A 16564-nucleotide genomic window follows, 5' to 3' on the forward strand; every position below is an offset into this window, starting at 1 on the left:
GCATTCTTTATCATTTTGCATATTAAAAAAAGCCTGTCTTCTGAAAAGTGTCATTACTTCCAAAATAATTTGATTCAAAGGTCGTGAACACTTACTCTGCTGATACCTACTCCTATCTGTAAACCTTGAGTAAAGTCAGTGAACTGAGAGGAACTAGAGGGAGGGGGGGAAAAAACTGTGAGAGGTGCTGCAATTGCCTAAATGATCCAGTGGTAAAATTATAGGTGGGAAGTGCTTAATTGTATGACACATTTAAAAAAACCCACAAACCAGATTGTGTTTATTAAGAACAATTTTGTTACAGTCTTGAGGCAAAGAAGAAAAAGCATCTTTTTCATTTATGAATTCAGGTGTATGCAGGTGATTAGCTGTGTGCCATTAGTTCTGTGCTTAGAAGATGAAGTCTGTGTTTGCTGTCAGGAGGTGGTGGTACAGCTTGCACTGGGTGTCCCTGCACGAGGACTGAAGGTCACTCTGTTCCGTATGACCAATTCATCTGACAAAAGCAAGATCACAGTTCCCAAGGTATCTTTTAAAAGAGAAGGGAAAGGGTAGGGAATAAGGTGATTTAAACCTCCAAATTGCAGGTTTCATCCCGTAAAGTACTGGGCACTGTTGCTCAATTTCAGCAAGACTTAAATGTGCTTAAGCCTTTTGTTCAGGGCTCAGCATTTAGCACTGTTTAATCTCAAATGAATAGTTCTTAAAAAGCAGAGTGATATTTTCTTTCATCCACAGATTTCAAAGGATTCTGTGAGCAGCTATGTATAAAAATTATATTATAAAATTGAGAATTCAATTATGATTTCACAGTTAAGCATAATAAAGAAAAAGATAGGAAATCAAAACAAAAGCCTTTGCTTTATCATGACCACCTTTCTTGTTGAATCTCTATATAGTTTTATTTTTATTTTCCTGTCTTTTTTCTTGTTTATTTTCAATATGAAATCCTCAGACTCCTCATTTGAGGTCAAAGCTGCGAACTTATGCAGAAACACAGGACAAGATGTGTTCTCTGACCTTTCACATCTTGTTTTTGAGCTGTGAGTGTCCTATTGGGAGGAAAAGGGGCTGTTGTGCATTCACCACTCATCCTCTTACAAGCAAGAGGATAAACAAAGAGCAAAATTCAGACTCCAATCTTGATAAAGGTAGATTCTACCTTTGAAAAAGCTGGGAGAGACCTAAGAGATTGGTGGGGGCATTTTCTGCTAAGGGCCTAGAGCTGGTTATTCTACTCAAGCCTTAGAAATGTGCTGCTCTGCTTCTGGGGTGTTACACTTAAGGGTTGTTTCTTAGTTAGAATAGACCACTTACATACATGTCCTCAGCTTTCATTTTATCTTATCCCCTGTTGTGGCATGTTCCATCTGGGTTCACTTAAACAGTTGTCTTTTCCTGGATATACCCAGGGATATATGGATACAATAAGAATACCTGTAAGCTCTTGGGTGTTCCAGGAGATCTCCAAATTTACCTCATTTAAATTCCTCTTGTTACTTCACATCTATGTAAGAGCATGTGTTCCTGCTGAGAGAATGATTTGGATATTCATCTGAAAAAAAACAAGAAGTTTTTGCGAGAAATGAAAAGAATGTGGTCAGGAATAGTGTGGGCCAAATTTAGTAACTGGGTGTTAATTGTTTAGGGTGCCAGCAGGGGAATCCATTCCCTATCCAACAACTAAATGAATGTAGTACTTATGTTTTGTACCTGGCTGAAAGACTGAATTTCCAGGAACACAGGATACAGTATTGTTAAATGGAAGATCTGCACATGAACAGTGAGAAATGAATGATTGCATTCTAAGGGCAATATTTACTGGTTTCTACAGTCATAGCTTGTGAAAAAAAAAGAAACAGAACCTTACTTTCATTAACCATAATAGTAGTTTAGCTATTTTCACAGCATTAATCTTGCTGTTAACTGTTCTTTTTAGATGGTGAGGAGACAGCATGTGACAGGAAAAATCTATAACATCATTCAACATCTGATTATATGCCCCTTTTCCTCAAAACCAATTTGCATACCTACAAATATCAGTGTTTCCCACTGGAATTGAAGGTGTAAAATATTGTCTTTCAAACTGAAAGTTATTTAAGCAAAGATTTTTCAGTATTTGGGAATTCTGGCTGGATGATTTCAAAAGCAAAACCATATGTCTCTTACATGATTTGGCATTTCTCCAGTTGGATAGAACTTGAGTGGAAAAGTAGAAAAAAAAGTAAAACCTAACGCTAATTAGATGATAATAAATACAGGTGCTATACTGTGTGGAGTAATTCATCTTCATAGCAAGCTGTGGGATGAGTCAGAGCCAGCAGATTCTGAGAGATACTGTTGTGTGTGTATATATATTCCTGACACATGGTAAAATCCAAATTAAGGTTAAACTTTAAAGGGGTTGTGTAACACTGAGATACTTTCCAAGGTTATGGAGGTGTGATATTGCAATGCCTTGGAAAAGGAATTGTATGGTGGTTTTTTGGTTGGGTTTTGTCAGAGGGCTTCTCATTGTAAATGCAATCAGTGTAGTACCAGGATAAAACCAGTGATTTGATGATCATTGAGAGATCCTTGCCCAGGCTTCCACATGCCCCCGTCCTCCCAGACCTCCCAAAAATTTCCTTACACATTCCAGTCATCAAGGTGCCTCCCCAGCACAGAACCTTCCCTCTCCAGCCAAATTCTTGGCCTTATGTGTTTTGCCAAGATGAAGTTAGTTGGGACTGACCTGCCAACTGTCCTGTATAATGTGCTGTTGAGGGAAAGCTGCTCCACATCTTCCCATTGTTTCATCCACCCCCACCTTCCCTGCCTACAGGAATTCTGGCTAAATGCAACCCCTTGGCTCCTTCTCTTTCTTGTGTCAGAGACCTTTATGGAGGTTCTTTTCTTCTCAAATTTCCGGAGAGAGAAATGGATGCAGATGGTGTGGTTTTGGCTCATCCACAGCCAAATCTTTTGTACTTGGATAGGTTAAGCTTTTACATGTACCGAGGGGACTGGTGTTGCCTGATGATGGGCTGTTCAGTGTGTGGCCACACATGTCACATGCTCAAAAGGGAAGGACAAAGGAGGCAGGATTCCATCCTGGGCAAATGAATGGCTTACAAAACATGATCAGAAACTGAAAATTCTCGGTTGCTGTGGCTTTAAGGTATAAGCTCACTGAGACATGCTTGTTTCTGAAATAACAGGAGAAGACACTGCCATGGTCCAGCCCCCAGGAATTTACCACAATAATGTGCTGTCTGATTTTGCAAGAGAAATTAAAACACAAAGAAAAACCCTCTGCATGAAAATTTGATCGAGCAATTAAAAATGTGTAAATAATTGAAATGCAGGAGCTTAAAAAGCTTTCCATTATTCTCATTGAGAAAAAAAAATCTTTAAAGTGTAGGATTCAGACATTATTCTGGGGCTGAAAATAGCTGATATTTACAGTATAGATTACTCAATTTTCTTTTGCCTGATGAACAGGGCTCCCAAAGCTTATTGTGGCTGTTGTGTGGTTTGTATAAGACACGTGGCTGCTGTGCCTTGCTTTTCTCGGTGCCCCCTCCCCCACAAGCAGAACCCTTTGAGCTCCAAACACAGATGTTACACTGTGCTTTTTGTGTGCATGTGTGTGCATGAGCATGTGTGTGTGTGAGCATCAAAACGTGCCTAATATGCTGGAAAACTGAAGCTGAAGCACAAGACTGGGTGTGTGACTGTATTACAGCGAGATGTTAGTCTGAACAAGACTAGGACTAATGTGTATGAAAGAGCGGCGGTTTAAAAGCAGCCACGCTTAAATCAGCAATTTAATGTAAGGAGGAATGGCAGTTTCATTAAATAATGCTATGATCTCTCAACCATATTCTTAACTAGTAATCTCCCCACAGCAAAATACATAGCTAATCAACCTCCTAGCCTGTCAGTAAACTTGCAAGGGAATTAAATCCTGGAGGAAGGAGCCCGTAGCCCCGGAGGAAGGCTGAGTGCATGTTTCACTGTCGTCTTTTCAGCTCATCTCAGTGGTCCCACTGCTAGAATGTGCTCTGTTGTCATGGCAACCCCATCTCCTGCTTCCTACAGGAAAGATTAGCTTGTACTGTGCACTGGAGAGAATTTAGGGGAAGTCAAGCTAATCCCTGGGTGCACTGCAAGAGAAAGGTTGGACCTCGCCTGAGGGATGCTGTATCTGCAATGATAGAATTGGCCTGCCACAGACACTGGTATTTAAGTTGAAGAGCAGAATTCACAGTAAGTGTCAGATCCTCCAGAGAGGAATATTGAATGAGGTTTTCTAAGTCTTGGTGAAGACTGTCCCATGCCAGCAGTGGAATGACAGCAGGAGGCTGTGTGTGGAATACCAATATGTTTCACCCGTTCAGGTGGTATTTCAAATATAGATTCAAAGCCTCAGTTCCCTGGAAGCTAGGTGATAAAATTTTAAAGCATCATTGTGAGATGCGCACATAGAAACCTGAAGCGTGTCTCATTTGGTGCATAAAGCTGAACAAGTGATGAGGAGAGTGCCTTACAAATTGTGTGTGCACTGTGCAGGGTGCTTAAGAATTCCTGGCTGCTGAAAAATAAGTGGGAAAGCGCGAGGAAACTGCTCTGTGTGTGCTGCAAACTCAACTGCAAAAGTGCTGAACTATCAAATTAAGCATAAAAAATTACAACTCCTGATGCAGGCTTGTTTTTTCTTCATATAATAACCCAAACATTGAGTTTTTTAAAGGTGTAGTCAAAACAGGAGATTTTCTTTGAGGAAAACTCATTTTAATGTAGCTGAATTATGGTGCTGTGTGACGTGATGTAGCGTGTAAAATTTGTGTTTGTTTTCTTGTTGGTAGAATTAAACAGAGGATATTCTAGGTTTTCCATTTCTGGTTATTTTAATGTTCTGCCTTTCTTTGATATGATCCTGCATTTCACTTTAATAGATGCTCAGGATTCCCAGTTTTAAACCAGACTGTTTGCAGTAAGATTTTAACTGTCTGCTTTTTATTACTGTCAGCTTTTCCTAGACTAATTTTTCCACCAGTTTATAGATTCAACCTACGTATTCTTGCATTTTTATTATGCATATCTTTTCTGATTTTAATCAAAAATGCCTCTGTATAATTATTTAATGCTTATTTTCTACATAGCTATACCCTCTAACTTATATCTATTATGCATATGTGTTTTACATGTATGAAATGTATGCATGCTTGTGTGTTTTTGCAATACATACAAGCATATACATATGCAGACAAGTGGAGTCTTTGTTTTAAGGAGGCCCATGAGTAATTAATGATAATATAACACTGAGGAAGTTAAAGACCTATTTTCACCTTGCAAGATTGGTATTTTCCTCCTATCTCAAAAGCTTAATGCTGAGAAATCCTAGTAAACACACTCTCAGTCTGCTTAAAGAAACAGCACATGCTTTATTTCTCTGTATGTCTATAGAGCTAAAAGCAGAATCATCATGCTGATATGATAAAAGAGCACTGTTATCTTTCCAGAGTTTTGGGTCCATGGCATGGGTAGTTAAGGGACAGTGGTTGTTTTTCTCCTCCCTCCCAGGACAGCTCAGACAGAGTCACATGTAAGCTGCAGATTGGTTAGCACAAGAACAGTCTTCTCTTCAAACTTCTTGTTTTGGGCTGTTCTACCAAATAGTGAGAACACTGATAATCAAAGAAACTGTGTCTCCTTTGCAGTTAACAGCGTCACTAGCCAGTGTACATCTATTATGGAAGACTATAAAATAAACAAAAAGGGTATGGAAGCTTTAAGTCATCATTTAGGCTGACCCTTGAATGTGTGGTGGACATATGGGTGATAGGGATTCCACAGAAATGTAAAGCAAAGTGGGGATCAGGGTAAGAACAAATTCATCAAATAAATGCTTTTTTAATGAAATTATTTCTTGATATGTGTCAAATTAAATCAGTGATTAAAAAGTCCCTTCTGTGATAAAAAACACACTGGGAAAGATTTCCCAGAGGTTTCATTGTATATTTCCCCCATCTCTGTGAGAATGTCTTTGTGGCTGTTTATAGCCTTTAAAATTACTGAGATTGTTAAATGCACAGCTTTTCTGCCTTGTGTGTAATTTTATTAAATTAATTAACTGGAAAGTTGGATTATTTTTTGTTTTTGTCTTAAGGTGTTGATTTGTTTCCTTTTCTTTTTCTCCAGCACTTAACTTGTACTAAATGGAGTAACGTTGGCTGGTCAGACATTATCTTATTCTGCTTTCTACAAAGTGTGTGATTTTAGGAATCTAGTCCAAGTTTTACCAGGGGCTTTCACAAAGGGACTTGAATTTTTTATCTGCATTTTTAGACAAGAATAAACAGAACTACCTGCATGTGAGGAAAGGCAGTGAGCTTCAAAGCATGCATCCAAACCCATAGCCTGTGTCCACATTCTCTTCCAGGGAAAGGGCTGGAATGCTCCTTGTAGCAGTGGGATTGTATTACACACAGGCAGGTACCGTTGGTAGAGGCTGCTCACACTCAGGAGTCCAGGCCACCAAACTTGAGGAAATTTCTGTATAAACTCTGTATCAGTTAAATAAACTGAAATTCCTTGAGTTACCAGAAACTAAAATGCAAAGTTGACTCTATTTGCTGTATACAAAAATGCCAGAGTTTCTAAACTTTTAAAAACACCAGAACTTGTGCGTTCTTTCAGGGCTTCTCTTTGGCACTCTCTCATTCTGAGAGCTGCTGGCTTCCCTACAGCAGTGGGTGAGTGTCCTCTGCCCAAGCTTTTCTCTTCATTCCTTTCCTGCCCATCATTCCCACTCCCAACAGGTATTACACTCTTCCTGAACTGCCTTCTCCCTGTTCCACTGTGTCCTAGTGTTCAGGCTGTCTGCTAGCCAGATGTTTAACTGGCTAACATAATGCTTTCTGATGTGTCTTTGCCATGCATAAAAGTAAGTAGGATGATTTAATGTATATACTGATTCATCAGAACAAGGTTTTGAGTTATGGCACCAAACAGAAAAATATTGTCAATAATGTGTCACTCTATTTCCTTGAAACATTTCTCACTATTGCAAAAATAGCCCCCAAAACTTGCACAGCACAGCATCTGCCTACAGCCCCCATTTGGAATTAATGACTGAGAATTTGTTTGTCTTTCAATGCAATTCTCATTCAGGGAAAAATAGATAAAATGCTCAGCACTTACTGGGTGGTACACTGCTCCTTGCAGAACCTGGCTGTCTTTTAGCATCCTCAAGTATAAAGCCACAAACTTTATTCTGTCCCAGAAGGGCTCTTTCTGCTGATATTCTCATTAAATCAATAGCAGAAATCACACTTCTATACTATATATAGACTTCATATGCAACGTCTGTGTGTCTCTACATATCAGAGATTTATCTTACAAATTTTAATAAGAAATCAGCAATAGTGATCATATTTTTTCTTGGTTGCAAGGCATCTTATTTCCTGAGGCATCTCTGCCTCTTTATATCCTTATTTTCTTTAAAATGTGTACATATATATATACATATATATAAAAATAATGTTTCCAAAGACGCTGTAAATGGTCAGTTTGATGGTAGCAGAAGTGGACCTCAATGAAAGAAGTGTACCTTCACTTAAAACACTTATTTTAAATCTATTGAGTTTTTTAATGTCTTTAAAATGAATTCAAATATTTTGATCATTTTTTAAATTTAAAATTATCTGAAATATTTTAAAATATCTTTTCAGGTAAAAGTTTGTCCTAATTTGAAACAGTAATAGCCATCCACATGGGAATATTTTGATTATTTTAAACCTCCTTTGTCTTCCTTTTCCCTTCAAAAGAAAACCTCTGAAGGTACTGATTGTATGTAAATTGCATGAATTTAATGGACTAAATTATTTCTCAGGCTGCACCTGCTGGGTCCTGTTGATTCTAGTGAAATTAGGATCATAGGCATCCAAAGGTAGATTTGAGCCCAGTGTTCTTCTGGCTAGCTTTCTAGCAGTAAATTAAAAAGTGCTTTCTCAGTGCTGTGCTGCTGGCTCTGTGGCTTACTGCAGAGTAGGTCCTTTATATTAGCTGAAGAGCTAGGCAAAACAGCAATGCTAATTTTTAAAAGGGTCAAACACAAAGGGAGGGAAACCAAGAATTCCTGGGCAAGTTCTCTTTCCTGACAGTAGTTGAGATTCTACATGCAGTCTATTGGCAGCACTAATACTGAAAGGAGTGTGATTGTTTTTGTTGCAGCTCCATTATTCTAATTTTTTATGCTGTCATCCATAGTAATCTGAATATTTTTGTCTTTTCCAGAGGTTGTTTATCAGGTCATGACAGCAGGTGGCTATTAGGAAGATGAGAGAAACACATATATCTTCAATAGCAATGCTACATTTTTTTGTTTTTTTTTTAGATTCCAAATATCAATAATGCCAAAATGTCTGTTGCAGTAGAAAGTTACATGCAGTAGGAATCCAGTGTTCCTGTTGTTCTGTTGCCAGAAGAGTCCACTGGAAGTTTTTACAGGGGATGGGAGGATGAATGTGTGTACAGGTTATGAGTGATCGATCTTTTCACATGTAATGTGTTTTATTTTATCTTTGCAAAATCATTCTTGAAAATAGATTATTATCTGGATCCCTTTAATGGTCTCTCTGTAGGTGAATAATGGGTAATTTTGAATTTGTCATTTCTCTAGTTGTTATGATTGAAATTGTTTTCTGAAACACGCTGAGGAGAAGACAAATGCTGAATGTGTGGGTTGATGGCAACCACTGATTGCACCTGTGATTTGTGAAAGCCTCCAGTCAGCAGCAAACTAAATGGGATCTGATCAAAACTATCATTTGGATATTCAAGTCCTAGACCAAGAGTGCTGCGATTTTCACTAATGTCCTTCCATTCTGCTCTTTACTACTATGTAAACTACTGAAGATTGTTTTTAATGGCTTCTATTTTGGTTACCACCTGATGCACAAACAGATTCAGTCCTTTTTACTGTCTGCAAATGTGCTGTCAGTGTATGTTCATGTCTGACACAAAAGCTCAGACTCTAATCCCTGTGTTTTATCTTCAATTCCTGCATCAGCAGCTGTGGTGTTGAGTTTTGCAAGGACTCCTGGTGTAGGAATCTCCAGAAATTGCAGATTGCAGTGCTGAGGTTAAGAATAAATATTTCTTGGGAAAACAGGCCACCTGAGAATTGGTAGATGACATCTACATAAAAGGGGCTTAGTGTCAGTGATTTCCAGTGGTTTTCACCACATTATTCAACTGGTTTTGTCATTTTTTGGAAAATATTTCAAACCAGAGCTGTCCCAGGTGTTCTTCAACAAAAGAAGATAATGTTGAAATTAAAGCAGCTCTGAGAAAATTTTCATCTTCAAAGGCTTCTTGAGTGAGCCTGAAAGGTTTTGGACCAATATTTTAAAAGCTTCCAAGAGCAGTTTTCCTAGGGTGACATTGACTGACAGGATCAGGAACTGGAAAATCTGTATTTATCTGTTTGCGTAAAGAGGAATGCCAAGAATATCTCTCAGGTATTGCAGACTTTTCTAAAGAAGATGATAGCCTTAGACCACCTTCTAAATGCTCCTGTACTGGAGCCACTGTATCTGTCATGGGGTAGTAAAGTGAGGGTTTTTCTTTTAGAAAGACTGTGCTTTGAGTCCTTCAAAATGTTTTTATTCATGTTTTGCAGAATCAAAGTTGATAACTTTGATAACAAAGTTGTTTCTTTGCTCAGACAGGTGAAATTTAAGTACCTGAACTGACATATATTTTGATCTGTCTTAATAGTTTTCTGTATGCTGGAGCCCATCACACTTAATCAGGGGTGGTAAAGTCATGCTTTTTCCAGATTGTTTTGTAATTTGGGGACCAAGGAAATGTGTTGTCATCTAAAGTTGACTGTTACATATTCTGCATGTAGGAATCATCTGAAATTTCTGATGATTCCTACATGCAGAATATGGAACAGTCTCCGAAAGCTGCCCTACCTGAACCACCAGGTGCCATCAGTAACAAATCAAATTTATGTTTGAAGTGCAATTAATAGATTTGATTGTGGTGTGTTTACCATTCACAGCTCTCCCTTAGGTTGTTGGCTTTTTTGTTGTTATTGCATTGGTTGTATTATTTCTTTTGATGGCTTCTGTTTGCAATTGCAGAAGAGGAAAAACCTGCTTGTGTTCTGTGAAAGAGAACACACAAGGCATTCCACTCTTTTGAGTGTTGGTCCTAATGTTTGCTCTTACATTGGATATAAAAGATAAAGCCCCCCCTCCCAAGACTGTAATACTTATAAGGAATAACATTCTATTCATGATCAGGGTTGAAATCGTGTGTTTCAGCATAAGTAACTTTTCTGCTCTATACAGTGGTAAAAACTTTCCACTCAGAAGAAATAAGGTTAATCTATTCTCACACCCACCTTCAGATCCATGTTCTGCTTCTACAAATTTTTAACTTAGCTTTAAAAAAACCCAGTTCTCTCAGAAATGGTTTGTAATTATTATTTAGGAAGGAAGGTGAACAGTTTATGAAGGGGATGTTAGGAATTGCAAAGTAATGATCTAGGATTTGAAAGAATTTGTCAGGATTCTGTTGTCTTGAGGGACATTTGCAATTTATCTAAACAGAAAAAAGATTACTAGAAGTGTTGTTCATTCTTATAATTGTTTTTTGCAAACACTATATTTTCTAAGTTTTCTGGAAGCTTGGGAACAGGTCTGCCATACAGCTGTTTGTCATACATCTATTTCTAATGTGCATTTCAATTAAATTAAAGTAGCTATACAATGCTGATCCTTTCAAAATATACAGTATTCCATGGGCCAAATAATCTTGTTTACAGAGTGCAAAGGGAAAAAATATTACAGATCAGATTTTGAAATATCTTCATCTTCACTTCTCTATTTAAAATAACACCAAGGATATCTGTGAGTGCCCTTACTCCAGGCTTCCCCTTCCTCTCCAAGCTAGCTTTGCCACAGAGAAAATCATCTGTGGACAGAATTCTTGGTTTACCAGGAGCAGCCTGCTGGTTTCCACACACAGATCTGTTAGGCCAGCTCAATGGCCCTTTTTCACAATTCCATGCTGTCCTTTATTCTCAGTCAGTCCCATATCATAAGGAGGCCAAGAAGGTATTACAGCTGGACACTGTGGTAAGATTTTATTCTTTCCCTTTTAATGCTCTGACATTTAAAAACAATTTGTACATAAATAGTGTTGAAATTTGAGTGAGAATAGCACTGATTTGGTGATATTAAAACATTCTTAAATGCCATTGGCAATGGTACCTTATCAGTAGTGTAAAGCACAGGAAAAGCACGTGCAACAATGATGCTGTGGGGACTGTGCTGTTGCTGAATTTCCTGGGCTAACAGAAGCCCTTAAGTGAATTAGAATAATGGAATAATTATTTTACTTCCTAAGAAATCTCACCAGTCTGCAAAGAATAGCAAACCAGTTCATAGTTTCTCTCTGAAGGGTGGAATTCTGTTTGCCCTATTTTCTGGCCTTTTTGAGTAATCTGGTTTTGAGTCTAGCTCTCAGTGATGTTTCATTAAGGGCAAACTGACTGCCTTTAATGAGAACAAAATTTTTGAAAGTTGCTAAATAGTATTGAGTTCAAGAATCTGGAGTGTTTTTTTGTCATTAGGTTCCCAGAAAGGAAGTGTAAATTGACAGCCTTCATGCAAAAGTTTTCAATTTTTAATCTTTCATTTCCAGTGCTGTTCATTACACACTCCCATACTTGCTCTGTTCCCCACCCAAGCAGAGTCCAGGGCATAGCACTGGGAGGGAAAGTTTGAAACAAGAGATGGATTGCTTAGTCAGATGGCTTGGCAGTGAACATTTCAAGACCACAGCTCTGGTGAGGATTAGCAGTAGATATGCCAGAGCTATCTGTTAGATCCTTTGTGAATTTTCTGAGCTCTGAATCATAGTTCCTTGGCCTGACAGGAGTGTTGTGACAACTTACCATCCAGTAAAACCTTTTTTTTCTTTTTTTTTCTTTTTTTTTCTTTTTTGTGTTCATATACCTCTTATTCTAGTCCCCTTTTTGCCAATGTATAACCAAATTCTCATCTATATTTTGGGAATTGTGAATAAAGTTACTGACTTGGATGAAAAAAAATTGGTTGATTCTTTGGGTTTTTTCCCCTGAAAATAGTTTCTGCAAACTGAAAAGCATGTTTTAATTTTTTTCAGTCACATTGGAAATCAACATCTGTAGGATTATGAGGCAATTGAGATTTAAAAGTGATGACTTCAATGAAGGTAGAAGACACCTTCCTGTAGTGTTCATACCTCATGGGAGCTCTGCTGTCTTCTGTGTAATACCATCCAAATGGTGTCAAATTCTTCACATTATAGACATTTGTGGATAGAGTTTGCAAATCTGCCATTTTTCAACCCAAGTTATATTACATATTTCAGGATTCTCCTAAGTTCATACAGTTCTGTAGTAGGAAGAAACATAAGCTGTTGTAAACTTCCAAGCAGATTCTAATGTCTTAATTTTGATAATGCCTATACATCTCACTTGGCAGTTTTGACATTTACTACTTGAAACAGATTTTTCAGATCACAGGGAGGTCTATCATCTGCACTGCTTATTTTTCTGCCTTATAATTGTAGTCAGCATGCTAGAGAGGCTCCAAATAGGCTCTGTCCTTTACCTCAGTGGCAGTATTTTTGTGTTCAGGCGGCATTGCTGACTTTTTTAGCACTGCTGACTCTCACCACCTTTTGCATTCTTTTGGGCTGGCACTTAAGCACTGGAGGTGCTGAATTTTTTTAACTTACACTTGACACAGTAAAAAATGCAATAGGAAAGGCATAATGGGTATAACCATTCAAAAATGATTGCTTGCCAGATGAAGAAAGACCAAGGTTTTTATCAAGGGCTGTCCTGTGTGACCAGAATAGTGTTTTCATTTAATCAGTGAGGAGACCATTTACTGTTGTTACCCATGGCACACTCAAAGCAGGAAACAGTAATGTACATGCTGCCATGGGCACTTATAAGCATTTTAAAGTGGCAGAATCAAAAGCAAGCAGAATTGAAATGGGACATGTAATTTATATCCCTCAGACATGCTTATTTGCTGAAGTTTGTAATAGCAGCTTTCTGAGCTCTGGAATTCATTGAATTTCTGAATTTATGGTTTATCTGTAATAGAGTTGTAGACTTGACTCACAGAGACTCTGTCTCAGCAAAAACATTAATTGCATCACAGCCACTAAATAAGGAAAGAGCAACCCTGGTGGAGTCCTACACTTGCATATTTACTGTTCTGGCTTCTCAGATTTGCTAAAATCCACTTTCCTAATGTATTGAGGAAGTTTTAATTCACCTTTAGCACTAGACACTGCACAGAAGAACAGAGGCTGTAAGTTCCTACTTCCTATTCCACATAGTTTTCTTCTACTTCTTCCCAATGGCATGTTTATTGCCTATTTTTAAACTGAATTTCTGTATGTGACTATCAGAGGCACTTATTTTACTCTCTGCTGCGGTAGGGAATTTTCCTGAAAATTTCCTCTGTTAATGTGAGTGGAGACAACTGAATGGAAAGGATCTGACAGAATTGTTCCAGAGTGAAAAACAAATGTTTTGCAAAAACCTGCCTCATTTTACTAACATTATAAAATGAAAACTAGGGGGAAAAAAAGAAAATTATAGGAAATGTTTTCACTTCTTTTGAGGAGTTTTCATGTCCTAACTTTTAGTATGCAGTTGTAAGCAACAATAAAATTGCTTTAATTTAAATAATACAAATCTTTAAATGATACTTTTTTGTGTAAAAAACAAACCAAACAAGAAAATTAGATTGTAATTTTGAAATTCTGAACTATAGAGTGACAATGATGATCATGAAGACTCTAATGAGTCTGAACTATTAGAGAAATATTGTTACTGAGAGTTATGCTATCAACTCAATTGAACTATTTTTATTATTATAGAGATACTCAAAATATTGGACTGACAGGGCACTTTGATCTCAGTTGCTCTTTGTTTTATGTGCCTAAATAGCAATTGGCAACTACTGACAATGTGTATAAATTGCAAACAAAAAATAAAAAATGCTTGCAAGTCTTCTTCAAAATAGTTCTGAAATAAAACTTGAAATACAATACTAGAATCCATTGAACTTCAGCAGAGCTCTTGCTTTTTGTACATCTGGGAATGTATCAGTATATTTTACCAATTCTCTCTTGGTTTATTTTGGGTTTTTTTGGTTTGGTTTTTTTTGTTTTTTGTTTTTTTTTTGGTGGTTTTTTTTTTTGGGTTTTTTTTTGGTAGGTAAGATTTTTTTCCTTATTTCTACTCTGTTATGGTCATCTAGTGACAAGCACAATATTAACAGACATATGCTTTTTCATATTTCAAGAGGAAGCTTCTACTAAGCTCTCTGGAATTCAACAAACAGGCAAATCCAGCAATTTGTTCTGTAAACTTTGGGGACCCAGGTCAGAATGTGGGTTAAATGTTGTTAAGGACATATAATGCTCAAAGCAGCCATTTCTGTTTATTCTTATGGTTTCTCCCAGTTTTCCTGATGAAGGGGGTATAATGAGCCTTTCCATAGCCTCTGCTCTTATGGAAGAGCAGGCAGCAATTCGCTGAGGGGATGCAGAGCTGTCAAACAATTACTTATTTTGCCTGTGCTCAGGGCTTCACCCTTCCAGAAAGAAATTCAGACTGACATCACTGTTTGAACCCACACAACACACTAAACCTGGTGGGGTTTATTTTAAAGGGCTTGATTAAAAATTCCAGGTTTGGGGGCATCCAGTCTGTGCAGAACTTCTACTGACTCCAACTTGATTTCTCCTCTTTGCTTTTGTCTTCTGGCAAATCCTGATGAAGTAAAATTCTACACCACACACCCACGCTAGGTCCAAATGGTAGATAAATTTAACATAATTCCTTTCAGCTCCATTTGTGTTGCAGTTTTGGCACCAAGTGTGCACCTACATGTTACTCTTTGTCTGCTACTGGCACAGCACCAGCTTCTTCATGCTGCCAGGAACAGTGGCAGCTGCTGCTTTTGCTAAAGCATAAGCCTCTTCCTGCTGGACAAGGAAGAGGAGAGTGCAAGATCTCTTAGGTTACCTCTTTTTTATAGAAAAGGCTTCATATGTCTCCCTTTCACAATACATTGCAATCTCAAACATCTTTGTTGCTGATGTGTCCTGTGCAGGTTTGGAATTTTAGTGACCCTCAAACCTAAGAGTCCTATTTACCTGCCTGAGCCCTATTTGCTTGCCTGTCTCCCATGCTTCCTCAGTTCCTAGATTCTTATCAATAGACTGCTCTGCAGTCTGGAGTCCTCTTTGGGATGAGCACAAGACAATACCTCTGGCACCACTCAGGGTTGTCGGGCTGAGAATTGTCCTTCCTGAGAAGGAACTGCTTGTTCTTGCAGTGTTTGCCCAGGAGTGGAGCTCTAAGCCATGCTCTTGCTGCCAGATGACATTTTTGCCTGTCAAACATGATCCTATATGAGTCATAAAAACTTTTAGAAGAATTGCAGTTTTTTTGCCTTGAGAACTGCTTGATAGAATCTTTGCCACAAAAAGCACCCTGGAGGTTTCTCTGGAGCAAGGGGAAAACCAGGGATTTTTCTCTCCAGAGGCAGTAAGGGCTCTGTGTTCTGAAGTGTAAATGCCAAAGAGCAAGGAAGAGCTAGATACATAGTGGTAATAAAGGCACTGTGCACCCAGTGAGCTTTCAAATTGGTTATTTATGTGTGCAGTACCCTCCTAATAGACATCTCCTTCATCTCCTTACTGTGCATATGCAGGGACAGTCGCTCTGCAGGCAAAAAAGTAAATGCGCAAGTCACTCATGAAGCTTTATAAATGAGCCCTTCTATAATGCTCTGACTGACAGGGCAGTATTATTTTTCTGATGGCTGTTGATGACATGGAGTGGCAGTTGTTCACTGCTCTGTTATTTAACATTATAGTTGAATAAAATAGCTTCCTGTTTTGTGCCTCCAACAAGAAGAGATGTTTACCCATGGAAAATTGTGAATTACTGAAATGTTTGTTTAGTAATGAAATAAGATTTACAGCCTGGCTAATGCTGATTCCACTGTGTATGTGCATGTGTATATCAGGTTTACCGTACTCTAGTTGACAGGGCTAAGGATCAGTTTTCTCTGTTTCTTTTTCTTTTCATAAACTCATGCAGTGAGTTATTGTATGAAGTAGCTCCTGTCCTATTCCTCCACCACTGAAAATAACAGTAAGGAATTTTTTGATAAGTATCACTGAAAGTGATGGACATTTCAGATTTAAATTCAATGCAGTGGGTTCCACAGCTGAATTCACAGAAGGCAATGCCATCAGGAAAGCATATATGTCAGAAGGAAAAAAAGAATTGTTATTGAGGTTAACTGAAGAGGATAACTAATACATGTTCTTGTAATGGACCAAACACAGTCTCACTGGGAATAAAAGGACTGAGCTCTGTGCACACCACCCTGCTCTGTCCTCTGTCCACCTCTTAATTCCTTTGCTTTATTTCCTTGATACAGGACAGTGGAAACAGAAAGAGTGGCAGTAATTTATT

General features: G+C 38.1%; 1 protein-coding gene across 4 annotated transcripts in view; it reads left to right on the top strand.

Annotated features, from left to right (window-relative positions):
- NOL4 (nucleolar protein 4) overlaps positions 1 to 16564 on the top strand; it is a 186348-nt gene that overhangs the window by 83383 nt on the left and 86401 nt on the right. Inside the window, exon 1 of one of the 4 annotated variants that reach the window (XM_054284743.1) lies at positions 4158 to 4251. The exons of the other annotated variants lie outside the window; for them this stretch is intronic. The gene's annotated coding sequence lies outside the window, so the exon portion shown is untranslated. Of the gene's footprint in view, positions 1 to 4157; positions 4252 to 16564 lie in introns of those variants that run through there. 4 annotated transcript variants of the gene reach the window in all.

Source organism: Melozone crissalis, unplaced genomic scaffold (assembly GCF_028551555.1).
Source record: "Melozone crissalis strain CALT ecotype California unplaced genomic scaffold, PUWL_Pcris_2 ptg000042l_1, whole genome shotgun sequence".
NCBI lineage: Eukaryota > Metazoa > Chordata > Aves > Passeriformes > Passerellidae > Melozone > Melozone crissalis.